General features: G+C 51.6%; 1 long non-coding RNA gene across 1 annotated transcript; it reads left to right on the plus strand.

Annotated features, from left to right (window-relative positions):
* Nucleotides 1-876: 876 nt before the first annotated feature.
* Nucleotides 877-2,169, plus strand: LOC121135739. Its single transcript, XR_005872847.1, has 2 exons — nucleotides 877-1,265; nucleotides 1,875-2,169. It is a non-coding gene; the product is annotated as an uncharacterized LOC121135739 (long non-coding RNA).
* The last annotated feature ends 13,733 nt before the right edge of the window (nucleotides 2,170-15,902 follow it).

Genomic DNA, 15,902 nt, shown 5'->3' on the forward strand with positions numbered 1-15,902 from the left:
GGATCAAGGTCAGAAGAAGCATCTCCCCGTGTAGTGCGAGATGGACGGCGGTGGTCTGACTGACAGTTGGCAGATGGCTTCTCCATCACGAAGGCCACTTTAATCTCTCCTCCCACACGTCAGCACAGACCAGCCACACGCTGACGTGACTCCCTTTTATGTCAGTATGACTGTTGCTATTATAAAAGAGGGTATGTGCCTTAATGTCTGAACTTTAGCTTGTTTTTAATTAAAAAACAATCTTAATTTATATACCAACTGGGTTCTCTCTCCCTCCCATCCTTCCACTCCCCCCACCATCTCCCCATCTCCCCCACCATCCATTCCTCAGAGAGGGTGAGGCCTTCCATGGGGACTTCCTTTTTTTTTTTTTTTTGAGACAGGGTTTCTCTTTGTTGCTTTGGCTGTCCTGGAACTCCCTCTGTAGACCAGGCTGGATCTCTGTAGACTCAGAGATCTGCCTGCCTTTGCCTCTCAAGCGGTGGGATTCAAGGCGTGTGCCGCCGCCACCACCCAGCTGACAGAGTTTCTTTGGGTTTCAATGTGTGAGCAGTTATGAGTCCATCCCTGGAAAGGTGATCTGGGTTTCCTTTAGTGCACCCTTCCGAGGACTCACAGGACAGGGGACAGGCACAGTTTTTTTCCAAGTTTGTGAGGCTGCAAAAGTGTGGGTTTTTAGGTGTCTAAGGTCCAGGGAGAGGATAACCAGGTAAGGAGGGGCAGGGAATGGCACCTGAGGAAGGGGGCTGTGCTGGCAGCTGGCAGGGATTCTCAGGAGGCTGCAGGAGGGGGAAGATGAGCACTGGGAGTGAGTCTGAGGACACTGACTCATGAGGAAGATCCCTGCATGTCCTGGGGGGAAAGACCAACCCTGACTGCTGGCTTCTGGGTGACCCTGATCCAAGAGCAGGTGACACAGGAAAGCCATAGCTTAAGCCAAAGGCAGACAAGAGTGCGGAGAGTCTCCCCCTCTTTCCTCCTCGCTGTGCGAGACCTGAACGACAGGTGACCAGTGCAATCTACAGCCCTGGTTCACTGGACTCTTCGGAGTGAATGTTGTCCATTCCGGAAGTTTCCTCAGACCCACTTACTGATCGTGTTTTTATTCGGTTTCGGTCTAGGGAACACATCAAGCTTCATGCTCACCATGGAACCCATGAAGGGGCATTGCCTTAGCTGTGGAGGCGCAGGAGGAGGAAGTAGGGCTGGTCAGGCCGGTCCTTCATGCTTGAAAATGGCAGAAGAACCCTGAATGTCCAGGCTTGGTGAGGGACCCGGACTGACAGATCCCGTGTGTGTGTGTGTGTGTGTGTGTGTGTGTGTGTGTGTGTGTGTGTGTGTGTGTATGTGTGTGTGTGTGTGTCTGACTGTCTGACTGTCTGTCTGTCTGTCTGTCTGTCTGTCTGCCTGTCTGCCTGTCATCAGCTGTGGGTTGGAGTGGTCTCACTTAGACCTCTCAGTCAGACCTCATGTCTGACTTCTCTTGTCCCTCACCCCACTTCGATTTTTCCCTTCTGCTGTTTTCTCCCATTGGCTTTTGTTGTAAGCAGACATCACAGTCATAATAAAGGCTTGGCTGAGTTCTCTGAGCTCCCGAGGGTCACTAGACTCGGTGGCCTTGGCTAAAGGGGCATCTGCAGATGTCTCCCTCTCATGAATTGTACAGCAGGAGCGCGGCTGTGGAGAGGCAATGGGCTTTGGAGAAAGCTTGAACCTCTACTTGGGGTAAATGGGAATTGCCTAAAACCCAGTATGGTTGAGGTGTCCGTCCTCTGGTCCTTCTCTGCCTTGGGACACTCACCAGTTGTTCTGGAGCTCTTTCTCCCGAGCATGGCTCTGTTCACCTCACCTCTTCAATCTCTCCTTGCATGAAGGATTTCCGCTCATCTCTCAGGAATCAAACCAACACGGACGACAAAACGTCTCCAAGCCATGCGGCTCCAGGAAAAGACTGCATTTAACTCCGTGACAGTGCATCTGCTGGGGTAATGGAGCTTGGCAAGCAGGCTCAACTGGGTCTTATTCATCCCGTGACCCTGCCCTCCAGCCCCGAGACCCCCCAACTCTACAGCTTCCACTGCTACAGTAGAGGTGCCCTGCACAGCAACCTGAGAATGTCTGTGATGATTTTCTTTATTCACATTGCCAAGAAAAAATATCAATGAACAACCTCGGTTTTTATGTTTTAATCATCAAAGTCCAGTGTGTGAAAATTCTGGAGGAACATTCAATAATAAGTTAGGGATTTGAATTCAAAGAACTTAGCTCCAACTTTCTCTCTAAACCGCAGGGGAGCTGTGAAACCACTTCCAAACTTGACTATCAATGGGGTGGGAGACGCAGATTCAGTTGGTCTTGGCAACTTCAGGGCACGTGAGCCATTGTTCCCATGGCGTGTCCACAGGCAGACACGACTAGTCCATCACAATGACCACCCTCATCCTCCTGAGATTCATTGCCTCCCGTCATACGACCAACTTCACTTCTCTGTGACTGGGTCCAGTGTGGGGTGTCAAGTACAGAGTAGCTGGGGCTCCATTGGAATAGATTTGGGGACCCTCTTTCTCCTGGATGTGCAATGAGGCTATAAAAGTTGAGCCGTGTTCCTTCCTACCATCACAGGGATGGGACATTGGACCATGGAGTCAGATCCTTCAACAAAGAAAACACACATGCAGGGAAACATTGCACCCCCCCCCAGACTCAATGTCCAAAATCCATGCTCTCAAGAGTGTGCTGGAGTATGAGTGTGTTGGAGTGTGTGTTAGAGTGTGGGTGTGTTAAGAGTGTGAGTGTTGGAGTGTGAGTGTGTTAGGATGGGGGTGGAATTCAAGGTGTGTTTGTGAAGGGGAAACTAATCTAAAGTGAGATCGTGTGGGTGAGAGGTCACCAGGGTAGCCCTCATGCCATCCCGACATTGTCTTCATAGGAATAGATCAGTTCTTTGTGCAACAGATGTAGGTTAGTGCAGAAACTCAAAACTGACCAAAGTTCAGAGAGTCAGTGTTTGTGGAATGCTCAGCTGTAAATGGCTGTGTCACCCACCCAAGGTTATCAAAGAATATGTAAAGAGTCCAGGAAGTTGGGGGTGGGGAGGAAGGGGTAGAGCCAGGAGGAATTAGAGAAAGAAACAGAGGGTAAATGTCATCAAAATTCATAGTACAAAATTCTCAACATCCTCAAAAATAATAAAAAATTCTTTTCAATTGGGAGGAGTTCAAAAGAGGGGATGGAGGGAGGAAATGGAGGGGAAATTATGTGATTTTTATTTCAAAAACATTAGAATTATGCACATACATACATGCATACAAACACACATACAAATATGCATTCACACATACGTAAAAACACACACATATATACATGTAAACACACACACACACACATACGGGAAATTTGGGCTATGTGGGACTGGCCAGCAACACATCCAGGAGCCTCAGAAGGAGTCACTCTGCCTAAGCTTGACCTTGGGCCTCTGCTGTATAGAAGCGCCAGGCTGAACTCCTTATGGAAGCCCTAGGACTTGAGCACAGGGCTCTTCCAAAATACACAGGGAGATGAGGAGAGAGCTCTGTGCTGCTCGCTCACCCCGTCTATACGGCAGGCAGTCTCCCTGCGTCCACAGACCCAAAGGACACGTGGAGGTGTGATTTACCTGGAGGAGGGTCTGAGAGATGAGGTCACAGGTCGAGAGTTGACTCAGAAGGGCAGGGGAACGTCCCCAGTGTCTCCATGCCACTATGGGTGTGTGTCACCCTCCCCTCCACATCTGCACTCATACCATTAAACCCCACTTTATGAAAATGAAGAGCAAGTCTTGTCACAGAGTCCCCAGTTTGATAGAAGTGGGGGAGCATCTAATTGGCAGGATCCCAGGTCTTCCAACTTCTCCTCCTTGTCATTGCCACAGTCATGGCAGTTCCTGAGCTGGAGTCCTGACAGCTGGTAGTAGGCAGACCCGGAGACATCGTGTCCCTAGAGAGTCACGCTGTTTCACTGGGAGAATCAGACTTTTATTTCCTGCAGGCCTGGGAAACCGTCACTCAGGATTAACAGTTACTGTCGTCCCAGCAGGCATTGGACACTGCCGAGGTTCTCAACGAGGGTGCGGAGTCCACTGTCGGGTGAGCTTCAGGAATCTGCAGTTTTCCTCCACCGGCTGCTTTGACTCCCCCCAACCCCCGCTAGCCGCTTGGGCTCTGCCACAGTTGCAGTCCCCAAATAACACACAGGAGGCTATATTAATTATGAAGCTGTTGGCCGTTTGCTTGTTTCTTTCCGGCTAACCCATAATTGTTAATCTAAGTGTGTCTCTTACAGGAGAAAAGGGTCCAACATCTGACTTCTCTGGTGGGCTACATTGTCTCTGCCGTGTCTCTCTTTCCCAGAATGTGCCTCAACTCCTAGTCCCATCTATCTTGCTTCCCTATTGGCCAACAGTGCTTTATTGACATATACACAGGACTTCCCCATCAAGCCACTGACAGCCTGGCACTGGCCACTGTGTGCTGACACTGTGTGCTGACATTGTGTGTGCTGACACTGTGTGCTGACACTGTGTGCTGACATTGTGTGCTGACACTGTGTGCTGACACTGTGTGCTGACACTGTGTGCTGACATTGTGTGTGCTGACACTGTGTGCTGACACTGTGTGCTGACATTGTGTGCTGACACTGTGTGCTGACATTGTGTGCTGACACTGTGCACTGTGTGCTGTGTGCTGACACTGTGTGCTGACACTGTGTGCTGACACTGTGTGTGCTGACACTGTGTGCTGACACTGTGTGCTGACACTGTGTGCTGACACTGTGTGCTGACACTGATTGCTGACACTGTGTGTGCTGACACTGTGTGCTGACACTGTGCACTGTGTGCTGACACTGTGTGCTGACACTGTGTGCTGACACTGTGTGTGCTGACACTGTGTGTGCTGACACTGTGTGATGTGTGCTGAGACTGAGTGTGCTGACACTGGCAGTGAGCGCTGTTAATGTCCTCATCTGATAGTTAACTTTGATAACGAAACCTGGCAGGGTGCAGAATCAGCTCCAGGCATGCCTGTGAGGGAACCTCTGGATTGGGGTAAATGACAACAGAGTCCCACCCTCAACGTGTGCAGCAGCCTTCCACAGGCCAGGCCCTCAGGTGGAATACAATGCAGAAAGTGACTGAGCACCAGTGTTCATTGCTGTCTGCTTCCTGACCGCAGATGCCATGTGACCCGCTGTCTCATGTCTCTCCAGCCTCCACGGACTTCACTGCACCACGAGCCAGGATAATAATACCTTTCTTCCTTAGGCAGCTTTTGTTAGTACTTCGTGAGGAAAATAACCAGTACGTCTTCTGTATCTCAGAGCAGCATAGCCTGGACACAGTGTGTGTGTGCTCAAACACCTGCCCCCAGTGAGAAATGCTGTGCAGAACACCCCACCTCCCTGCTCTCAGATATGTGGCCTATGCTGTGCAGAACACCCCACCTCCCTGCTCTCAGATATGTGGCTTAGTTTTTATTGCCAACTGACAAAACCTACAGCCACTTGGAAAGAAGGAACCAGCAGATCGTCTGTAAGGAATTGTCTGTACTGATGCGTCAGAGGGTACCAGCCCACTGTGGGGGGTGCCATCCCCAGGCAGATGTCCTGGGATGTATAAGGGAATGAGCCAGTAAGCAGTGTTCCCATCATTTCTGCTGTTTCCTGCTTGGATTCCTGCCCAGACTTCCCTCAATGATGGAGTGCGACCTGAAGGTATAAAATAAAACAACACCCCCAAGAGTTGTTTTATGAATGTTTTGCCTGCGTGGATGTCTGCGCACGTGTGTACTTGGTGCCCACAGAGGCCTGAAGAGGCCATTGGATCACCTGGAATGGGAGGTATAGATAACAGTGATCTGCATGTAGGTGCTGGGACCCAAACCCAGGTCAATGCTCTTACCCGCTGAGCCGTCTCTTCAGCCTCGCCACAATTTTTTTCTTTGGCCATGATATCTGTCACAGCAACAGAAGGAAAGCTGGAACAGTGTCTCTGGACCATTCAGAACACAGGCACATATGTGTCTACTCAACAACTCTCTGCCATGTCTACAAATGAGGACAAGCTCTGGGAGCTCCCAGAACCCATAGGATAATCTCAGAGCAATTAAGAGAAACATTTGTCCTAAGGAGAAACTCAGCCATCTTGCAGCTCTCAGGACGGTGAAGAGATGCCAACCTTTCTCTTACCTCTGCTCCAGGCAGCTGCAAACAGCTGCTGGCTCGGCTCCGGGCTTTGGATTAGTGTGTGAGCCTGCATGTGTGCCCTTGAGACTGTGCACGGTGTGTTCCTTTCCCAGACAAGGAAAACCAGCATAGATGCGATTTAACTGGTAATTGTGTTTGCTGTGGGGTAGCCGAAGCAATGATTGTGTTTGATGTGGGGTTGAAATGCATAAAGAGATAAATGGCTTAATTTGAATCAATATTAATTTAGTGCAATTTACTTTTAACTCTGCTTCTCAGCAAATCAAATTACTCTGTTCAGGAATCATTTGAAAACTTTTCCCTGCTCAGAAAACTGAGCTAAACTAGCCTGGCTTGTCTGCCGGTGCAGGCATGGAGCTTGTAGCCTCGGCAAAGGCCTGTGAAGGATGCAGATATCAGACCCCAAAGAAACAGCTTAGCAGGCCCATCGGTGTGTCTGTACATACGAGTACATGTGTATGTATGCAAGAATATGGTATACACATGTGTGTCGATGGGCACGTGGAAGCCAGAGGTTGACAGTGGTGTCACAGAGTCTCTGAGGGATTGTGGAGCTCGGCGACTTAGCCTGTCCAGTCATTAACCTGCAGGGACCCTTCCGTGTGCCTCTCCTTCATTAGAGATACAAACCAATGCCATGGGCCTAGGAGTGTGAACTCAGGCTCTCAGTCATGTGAGCAAGTTCTTGACCGAAGAACCGTCTCCCCACCCCTGGTCCGCTCTTACACAGACGCTCATTGGATCAGGCCCAGGTTACTGGCCTCATTTCAACTCTGCGACCTCTTAAGAGATTAGATTCTGAGGCTCTGGGCGCAAGGACTTTGGTGACACAGCTTGGCCCGTGACAGCCCTCTTGTGTGAGAAGAGGGGCAATGTCAACGTCAAACTCTGACTACAAACACTTCGTCTGGGCCGAGCACGGGTCCAGGATATGACCCCCAAGGGTGCCTGTGTGACCTCAGTGTCCCTGCGGTAGAAAGTTCTGGGAGCTTCCGGCTGGGTGACCTCATGGAGCTGCGTCCTGGCGCGGACTCCGAGGGGGAATCCTTCCACACCCCTCTTCTCTGGCTTCCATTTCCCACGTCCTCTCCAGGTGGACGCCATCATTAGGCACCAGAAAAGTGATCTTTGAGGAACTGGCCCCTTCAACGATGATGTAGACCATGATGACGACGATGGCGGCGTAGGCCTAAACGTTGCAGAATCTCTGTCTGGAGAGCCAGGGAAGCCGGCGGCATGACTCATTTTGTGTTCAGAAGCCTGAGAGCCAGCAAGCTTCAACAGGGGAGGCCAGAGGGCGGGCTCCGCAGGGGGCAGCCGTGGCAGTGTGCTCCCGCCTCAGGACCCTGTCTGGAGTGTGAACCTGAGCACACCAGCTCAGGCACCTGGCCTTTCCGTCACGAGGAGAAAAACTGGACCGATGGGGTGAGGTGACGCAGCTGGAGCAAGGCGCACCCCTGTGATGTCCCCCTTGAACGGACGATGGGACACCCCAGAGGCATGCTACCCCTGGGAGTGTCGGGAGAGCCACTCAGTAAGCTGAAACACAAACAAACAAAACAACTCCCCAATAGTGTGCTGGGTACCATCCAGCCTGCTAGGCAATAAAGAAGGAAAGTGACCCTCTCCATCCTTCTACTCCCCTCTCCCTGACTCTCCTCCTCTCCCCTCTCCTCCCCTCCCCCATGTCCACTCTGAAGGGACAAGGGCTGGGGACAGGGGCTCCCCATGCACAGGGAACAACCTCACAGCCGGGCCAGGAAGCTGTTTGTTGTTGCAGCTCCCAGACCAGCAGGGAGAAGATAGCAAATTTTTTTGATGTAAATAAAATTGTGTTTTTTTTATTTTATTTCCTTCAGGAGTTTGCCTTGCATCGCAACTGGCTCCTGCCGTGACCCATGCTGCCCTTCAGAACCTGGACTGCATTATTTTTTTCAAACATTTTCTCTGTGAGTGTGTGTGTGTGAGTGCATGTGTGTGTGAGTGTGTGTGTGAGTGTGTGTGTGAGTGCATGTGTGTGTGTGTGTCTGTCTGTCTGTCTATCTCTCTGACTGTCTGTCCATGCTGTGCCATGCACCTGGACACCAGAGGACAGATTCTGAAAGAGTTAGCTCTCTCCTCCCCACACGTGGATACTGGACGCTGCACTGGCATCACCGGGTTAGGTGGCAGACATCTTTACCAGCAGAGCCATCTGGCTGGCCCTTCATCTCCACCGTCCTTTTTACAGAATCTTATGCACCAGCAGTGGGACACTCTCGAGCACAGAACCCAGTCAGGGCTCTGAGCCGCTGGACGATCTGAGAAACAGGTGAAAAGTGGCTGAGACTCCTCCCAGGGAGGGGGATACGGGCGGACGAGCATGCCAGCAAAGGGGACAGCGTCTCCACCAGGTCTGCCGCAGAGATTCTTTCCCCCCAATGGGATATGTTCTGATTCCATCACACAGGTGTTTGGAGAGGGTGGCTTTCAAATACAGATGCTTAGTTTACGGCCAAATTTGTTGGGCTATATTTATTCCATAGATTAATTCGCATCACTTGGCGTTTTAGTAACTGAAAATTATTTCTTAAAATACTTAGAATTCTATGGGCAGTCTTGAATTTGCATACGCACATACAATTTTTTCCTTGATAGGCATAGGTAGTTCTTATTAGATCCTGGCAATGCACAGATGCAAACTTATTTAATCGACGCCGCAGCCATGATGAGGTCTGAATTGGATTGGGACTGGAGATGGGGGCGGGCAGGTCATCTGGTATCTCTCCCAGGTTGATTTGCTGAAATTCTAATTGACACTGGAAGAATTACCACCCCCACGTAGCATGATCAGAGCATATAAACTATTCTCTAATATTTTACCCTGAGAGTTGATATTGCAAAATCTAAACTCCCTGAAGCCTGACAACTTGTTTGCAATAAATTCTAGGAGCAGGAATAATGACCAAAGGAAATCATTGCAAGTATTCGCTGCAGCCCAGGGTCTGCTTCACTCTGCCCACAGCAGGCCTGCGACAGGAGTCACAGGCGACGGGCATCCCCCGGAAACAGGAGGAGAGCCCCGCACCCTTGCTCTCACTTTGAAACAACTTCTTTCTAACTAAGGATTAATCTTCTGGGGGCCCAGACAAATGGCCACCTCAGAGCTATCTGTGGGCAAATTCTTCCTATTAACCACCGTGATCCAGAGAGGTGGGGACCTCAGAGACGCAGCTCCATTTCGGAGCCAAACTCTCTGGAGCCGTCGCAGTCGGAACGCTCTTTACTGGCAGGCGACTAGCAGATAATGGGCTTTCTAAATTATGCCTCGCAATTGGTGTTTTCACACGTTTCCCGACGTAATTTCAAAATTAAATTAGGCCGGATATACACAGGAATGTGGTGGACGCCATTCAATGTGGACTCCAGCCAGCCTGCCTCTCAGACTCCATAGAAAGGAGAGAAAACTAATTAACTTTTCCAGTGCTATGAGATTGGGTCTGTGTATGGGATCCACCTACCGGCTCCCGCCTGGCTCCCTCGTCATTTCTCAAGGGCATCGTTGACACCTGTGGGTTTCAGAGAGCACCCTCTGCCTGCCGGATTCCTCACTATGTACTCAGCTGGAAGGGAGGGCAAGGTGGCCGGTGCAGTCAGAGCAAGTGGGTGCTTAATGGGGCTCAACCGAGTCTCTCCTACCTTGGGAATGGGGTGGAGACAACCATCGACTGCTCCCAACCAAGAGACTCTTTGCTTTCCGTGTCCTTCCTCTGCGTGCCAAGGTTTTTATACTTCATCTGCTCTGCGGTGATATGGCATGTTATCCGACAGCACCCAGACATTGTCCCCTTGTCACACCATTTCTCTGTGCATGCAATAGCACCTTTGTTCATTCCATTATCATCACCGGGGTGGAGGCACCATGAAGGTGGTTAGAAAGGCAGACCTGGCCTTGGGGGTTTGGTCTAAGTGACGTCCAGCCTCCAGGATCAGCTGAGTGTTCTGGACAAGGAGATGCTCAGGCTGATGCTGGTGGAGGAGAATGGGGCTCATGGGACTCTGAAAAGTGGGGTGATGGACTCTGGGGGGTACCCTGAGGCTCTTCTTTCCATCCTAGTTAAGGGACAGTCCTCAAAGTCAGGGGAAGGTCACTGGCAGATGCAGTTGCTGCGAGCCTTCAGGAACAAAGTGCCCTTGGTCTGATGTGTGTGTGTGTGTGTGCGTGTGTGTGCAGGGTGTCACTGCTCAAAGTCTTGGGAGCCTGGAAAGGAAGCAAACCTGTTCATCACGAAGGGCCTGGGTACAGGGCCTGTAGCAGGCACAGATTTCTGTGGCTGGGCAGAAGGGCTCTCACTGGGACATTTCAGAGGACAGAGGCTCTCCCTGTCTTTTGCAGAGGGCACCTGGACCTCTGGCCACAGGCCCCATGCCATGGGCCTGCCTCAGCAGGCTGGAGGATAGGAGAGTTCTCAGAAGGAGGGACACTGTGGCGGAAAACACTGTCTGGAGCTCCTCAGCAGAATGGAGGGAGGGAGGGAGGAATAGAGAGAGAAGGAGGGCGGGAGGGATGGAAGGATGGAAGGGCGGGATGGACAGATTGAGTTGAGAGGTCTTGTTCAGAGCCACACACCCTGCAGTGCTGACTCTGAGGAGTACATGAGACTTTGCAGAGATTGCTGAAGCCAGCAAAGGGCCAGCCCCCAGCTCGATGAATCTTGCCGACCTAAAGGCAACAGGGAAAAAGGGCTTGAGAGAGACTGAGGGCTCCTCCTAGTTTTGCTGCTGTCAACAGAGAGGCACACGCATGCATCCATGTGTGGATGCATGCACAGAAATAGACACACATGCCTGTGCCTGGCACACGCATACCCTACCTCAGGGCTCCCCTGCCATCAGTTTTCTCCAGTGCCAGCTTCAGGCAGACTTGAGGGTAGCTGAACAATGCCTCTCCCCACAAGGTCCGCTTGGTGCTATGGGTAGGCTCTGTGCTACCTGGGGAAGCAAATTAATTTGGGACAGAAGCAGCTGTGGCTTCACCTGGTCTAGTAGCTCCTTGGACGAGAGCCCCCATTTCTGTCTCTTCTTGGGGCTCCCGTGACACACAAAATGTCCACCCCTTTTAGCAGCCTCTGCCTCCTCCACCAGTCATCACGCAGCTGCCTCACGTCTGGCTGAGCTGGCTTCTCAAGAAGCCCTTCCCTTACGTATTAAACACAGCACTTATCTTTTTAAAAAATGAGTAAGGGCTTTGAACATTGATTTCTCCCTTCAGGCTAAAGTTGTTTCACTTGGGAAATGGTAGTGAAACAAAGAATGTTTGATCCGCTTTGCATTCGCCTTGGAAAATAAAAGTCCCACCCTGCACTCGACAGCTCATTCATTACCCACAGTCCTCCCTCTTTAGGCTGATGGACAGGTGGGAAGAAGCTCTTGGCCCTGCACTGAACTTCCTTATCCTGGAGTGGGGCTCCCTTGAGGTCTAACGGCGGTGGGCGGGGCACCTGGAATGTCAGTGGCAATGCCCTGTCCCAATGGAAGTGATCTCAGCCTGTGGCCTCAACTGGTGCCCTGAACTAGGCACTTAATTCCTTCCAAACGCCCATTTGTTTTTCAGGAAGATCTGCTTGTCCCAGCCAGAGAAGGCTGACACAGGGGTTTCTGGAGACCGCATCCAGAGAAGCATCTCATACGGCCCTGTTGTCACCGTCGCTGTGCGCTGTTGTGGAGGTATTGGGGGGGTAGACATCAGCAGATACTGCAGTCGATGGGAGGAAGAAGCAGGGAGCCCACCCTCCCCCAGAAAGGGAGTGAACTCATCAGAACCAGCTTATGCAGAGCTCTGCCCTGTCCCCTGGCCACTGGCCCAGTTACGCAGACATGCTGTTTATTAAGGGAAGAGTGGTTATTGGATTCTGCTGTATTAACAGCGATAAATCCAGCAGACATCTTTGCACGGCCTCCTTCTAAAGCTAATGTGATGGCTGAGCAGGTGCACTCGCTATGCTCAGCACTGGGGCGGGGCAAGGGCGGGGCAAGGGCAGGGCAAGGACGGGGCAGCACAGCAGAACCATCCTTGCCCCTCCCTCGCTAGGGAGGCTGGGCCCTCTGGTCACTCATGGAAAGTGGTCAGCTCTGAATGGAAGACTGAAATCCAGGCTCAGTCTTCGAAGACATAAAGGTGAGTGTGGGGCCTGTGGGGGTGGTGGGTGAGCTGTAAAGCACTTGATCAGCAAACCTGAGGACCAGAGTTTGGATGCGTAGGACCCCTGTGAGGCTGGACAGAGAGTCGCACATCTGCCATCCCTGTGCTCCTGAGAAGAGACAGGAGGCAGAGAACTCCAAGCTCACAGACTGCCGAGCCTGGCCTGTGCGGTGGTGAGCGAGAATCCCGGTGACAAACAAGGTGGAAGGTGACAGTCTGCATTTAAGGCTGTCCTCTGACCTCCACAGATGCACTGCCCACGCCTGCACACACACACACACACACACACGCACACACACATGCACACACACGCACACACATGCACGCACACACACATACACACACGCACACGTGCACACACACACGCACACACACACATGCACACATAGCACCAAATATGCACACACGCACACACACATGCACACATAGCACCAAATATGCACACATGCACACACACATGCACACATGCACACACAGCACACACATGCACACATGTGTGAGCACAGACATACACACACATTACATAAAAAAGGATTTAAAAAATATAAAGGTACCCTTGGACAGATTCCCTGTGGAAATGAGGCGGAGTGAGTGAGGAGGGACAGACAGTGGGGAGGAGGAAGAGGAGAGGGAGGCGGGAGGGAACATGGGGTAAGGGCTCCCATGTTCACAAAGACAGGGTGGCTGCCTTTTCATTCTCCTTCCAATCCTATTTCCATCCAGCTCCGAAGGGCGAGGGAATTCGCTTGTGTTTTGAACCAAAACAGCACCCGCTTCTTTGTGGGAGATATTTGTTTGCTTATCCATTAGATTTACATTTTCACAAAAGAACATTTCTATCAAAAGAATGAAGCCTTTGCCAGTTTAAAAACAAAACAAAACAGGTAGGAACAAGCTTAGCCAGTTAGGAAGGCAAGGAGGAAGGGTTGCCTCGGGTGCTTGGGAGCCTGTGGGAAGGCTCTGCTCACAGGCAGGAGCCCAGAGCCCTTCAGTGGTCAGTCCTGCTCCATGCAGCTCCCACAAGGCACTGGGGCAACACCAGCAGAGGACAGGACCCCGGGGGAGGGCTGAGCAGCTCCGGCTCCTACAGCTGGCAACTGTGAAGAGCCCAGGTGCACAGAAACAGAGTGACAGGAATCTCCTCTTAGGACCTCTAGGGATCTTGTGGAGAAGCCTCAGTAGGGGTACCACCGCCCACCTGGGGCATGTGCACACGGACAAGAGCCTTTCCTTAGGACAGGAATCTTCTCTCTGTTCCTACATCCTCCTCACGTCTTTCATGTCCTCCCTCCCTCTTCCTCAACTTCCTTCCGGTTCCCTTTCTCCACCCCCATTTCTTCTTGTCTCCTTTTTCTTCTCTCCCCTCCTTCTCCTTCCTCCCCCTCCCCCTCCTTCCCTCCTTCCCTGTCCTTTTCCTCCCTGTCTCCCCAATAGCCCCATGACTGACTTCCTTAAAGAACCACACCGACAGCTGCATCCTGTCCTCCGAATTCACATCTTCAAACAGAGATACCTAGCATGTTTGATAGAAGAGACTCTCACCGTTCCTCTATACACTTCCCCAAAACACCCAGGGAACCCCCTTCTCCTACCTAGATGTCCCCAGTGGGGCTGTGGCTACAGCTTCGGCCAGGTGATGTGGCATTGAACACTGAGGCATTCTTGCCTTGAGGACCCAGAGGCAGGCACTGGCTCAGCACCTTGGGTGAGGATGAGGCTTCCTCATAGGACGAGTGCCTGCCGAGGCTGAGAGATGTGTAAGGTGTTGAGACCTGCTGGCCTGTAGTGTTCTCAAGGCCCCAGAGTGGACAGGTGGTGACCGTTACCCAACACTGAACTCCAAGTCCCCCATCCCAGCAGCACTGGTCCACTCCATGCTTCCACGGCCCTGGCCCAGTTACCACAGTGTCATAACACTCCACAATGTCACCGCACCTGCCCTCTTACTCCATGAGCCACACCATTCCGACCCAGGGAAGGCAACTCGGCACAGTTCAAAACTGGATCTGATCCAGGGACCACCTGTAGATGACCAGGACGCACAGTGTATGACTGTCTCCCTCACTTATGGGTAGCACACATTCCGTGGGTGACAGAATCAGTCTTTCTGTTGATCACAGAGTCCTCCTCAAGAATCAGAGTCCTCTCCTGGAAGACAAAGTCCACCTAAGGATATCAGAGTCCTCCCAAGAGCATCAGAGTCCTCTCATGTGTATAAGTAGTGTCCTCCCATGTATATGAGCAGAGTCCTCCCAAGAGCATCAGAGTCCTCTCATGGATGACAGAGTTCTCTCAAGGATGACACAGCCTTCCTGTGGATGACATAACCCTACCAAGAGCACCAGAGTCCTCTCAAGAGCATCAGAATCCTCTCATGGATGACAGAGTTCTTTCTTGGATGGCAGAGTCCTCCAGTGGGTGACAGAATCTTCCCAAGAGCATCAGAATCATCTCATAGATGATAGAGTCCTCTCATGGATGTCAGAGTCCTCTCATGAATGCCAGAGTCATCTCATTGATGGCACAGTCTTCCTGTAGATGACATAACCTTACCAAGAGCATCAGAGTCCTCCCAAGAGCATCAAAGTCCTCCAACGTATATCAGTAGAGTCCTTCCAAAAGCATCAGAGTCCTCCAGTGGGTGACAGAATCTTCCCATGAGCATCAAAGTCCTCCCATGACACCCATCCTCCTCCAGCTTTGTCGTCTGCTTAGCCCTATGCCCAGAAGCCATATGAATTCCAGACGACTCCCTTGGCACACACAGTAGGTCTTAGGAAAGCACAAAGTGAGTTCTTTCTGTCGTCTCAGCAGAACTTGGAAGGAGAACAGAAGACACTCCCCACCATCTGATGGGGGTGGGGACGAGCAGTGAGCTCACATCAGCTTCAAGACGTCTTCACTCAGTGTCAGGCCAGAAGGGGAAGCGAGAGGCCTCCTGAGGGAAGAGGGTGGGGCCTCCTGTCAGCCATGTGAACTGCCAGCTGCTGCCTCCTTCAGCCCCATGTGGAGAAAGAGGAATGCAGGTGAGCCACCCCGCAGTATCCAGCTGATAGCCTGAGTAGGAGCCTCCTGTGGGCAACGGTTGCCTGGTGAGAGCTTGAAACCGTCAGGGGGGTGCAGAGGAGGAAGGAAAAGGTGGCATAGAAGTAAGGCCGCGGCTGATCCCAACGCTTCTCCACCCATCATGCACCGAGCTGCACTGAGAAGCGTGCAGGGCTGGGGACTGCACATCCAAACCTGTAGTTCAGTGAGCTGATGGACAGCTCCCAGAGAGACACTGATGGACATGGAGCTCCCAATGGCTTCTGTACATTGTCTTCAAAGACAACCATGAAAGGCGAGGGATCAGAAAACCACCAAAGGAGTCAAAAGGAGGCCCCCGCGTTAAAGAGATATCTATGAACTCACAATACATTAGCCGTCTTTGATGCACATGGACCGTGTGTGGAGGGGTGATCTGCACCTGCGACCATGTGTG

The sequence above is a fragment of the Mesocricetus auratus genome, unplaced genomic scaffold, assembly GCF_017639785.1.
Source record: "Mesocricetus auratus isolate SY011 unplaced genomic scaffold, BCM_Maur_2.0 Super-Scaffold_100042, whole genome shotgun sequence".
In the NCBI taxonomy this organism is placed as follows: domain Eukaryota; kingdom Metazoa; phylum Chordata; class Mammalia; order Rodentia; family Cricetidae; genus Mesocricetus; species Mesocricetus auratus.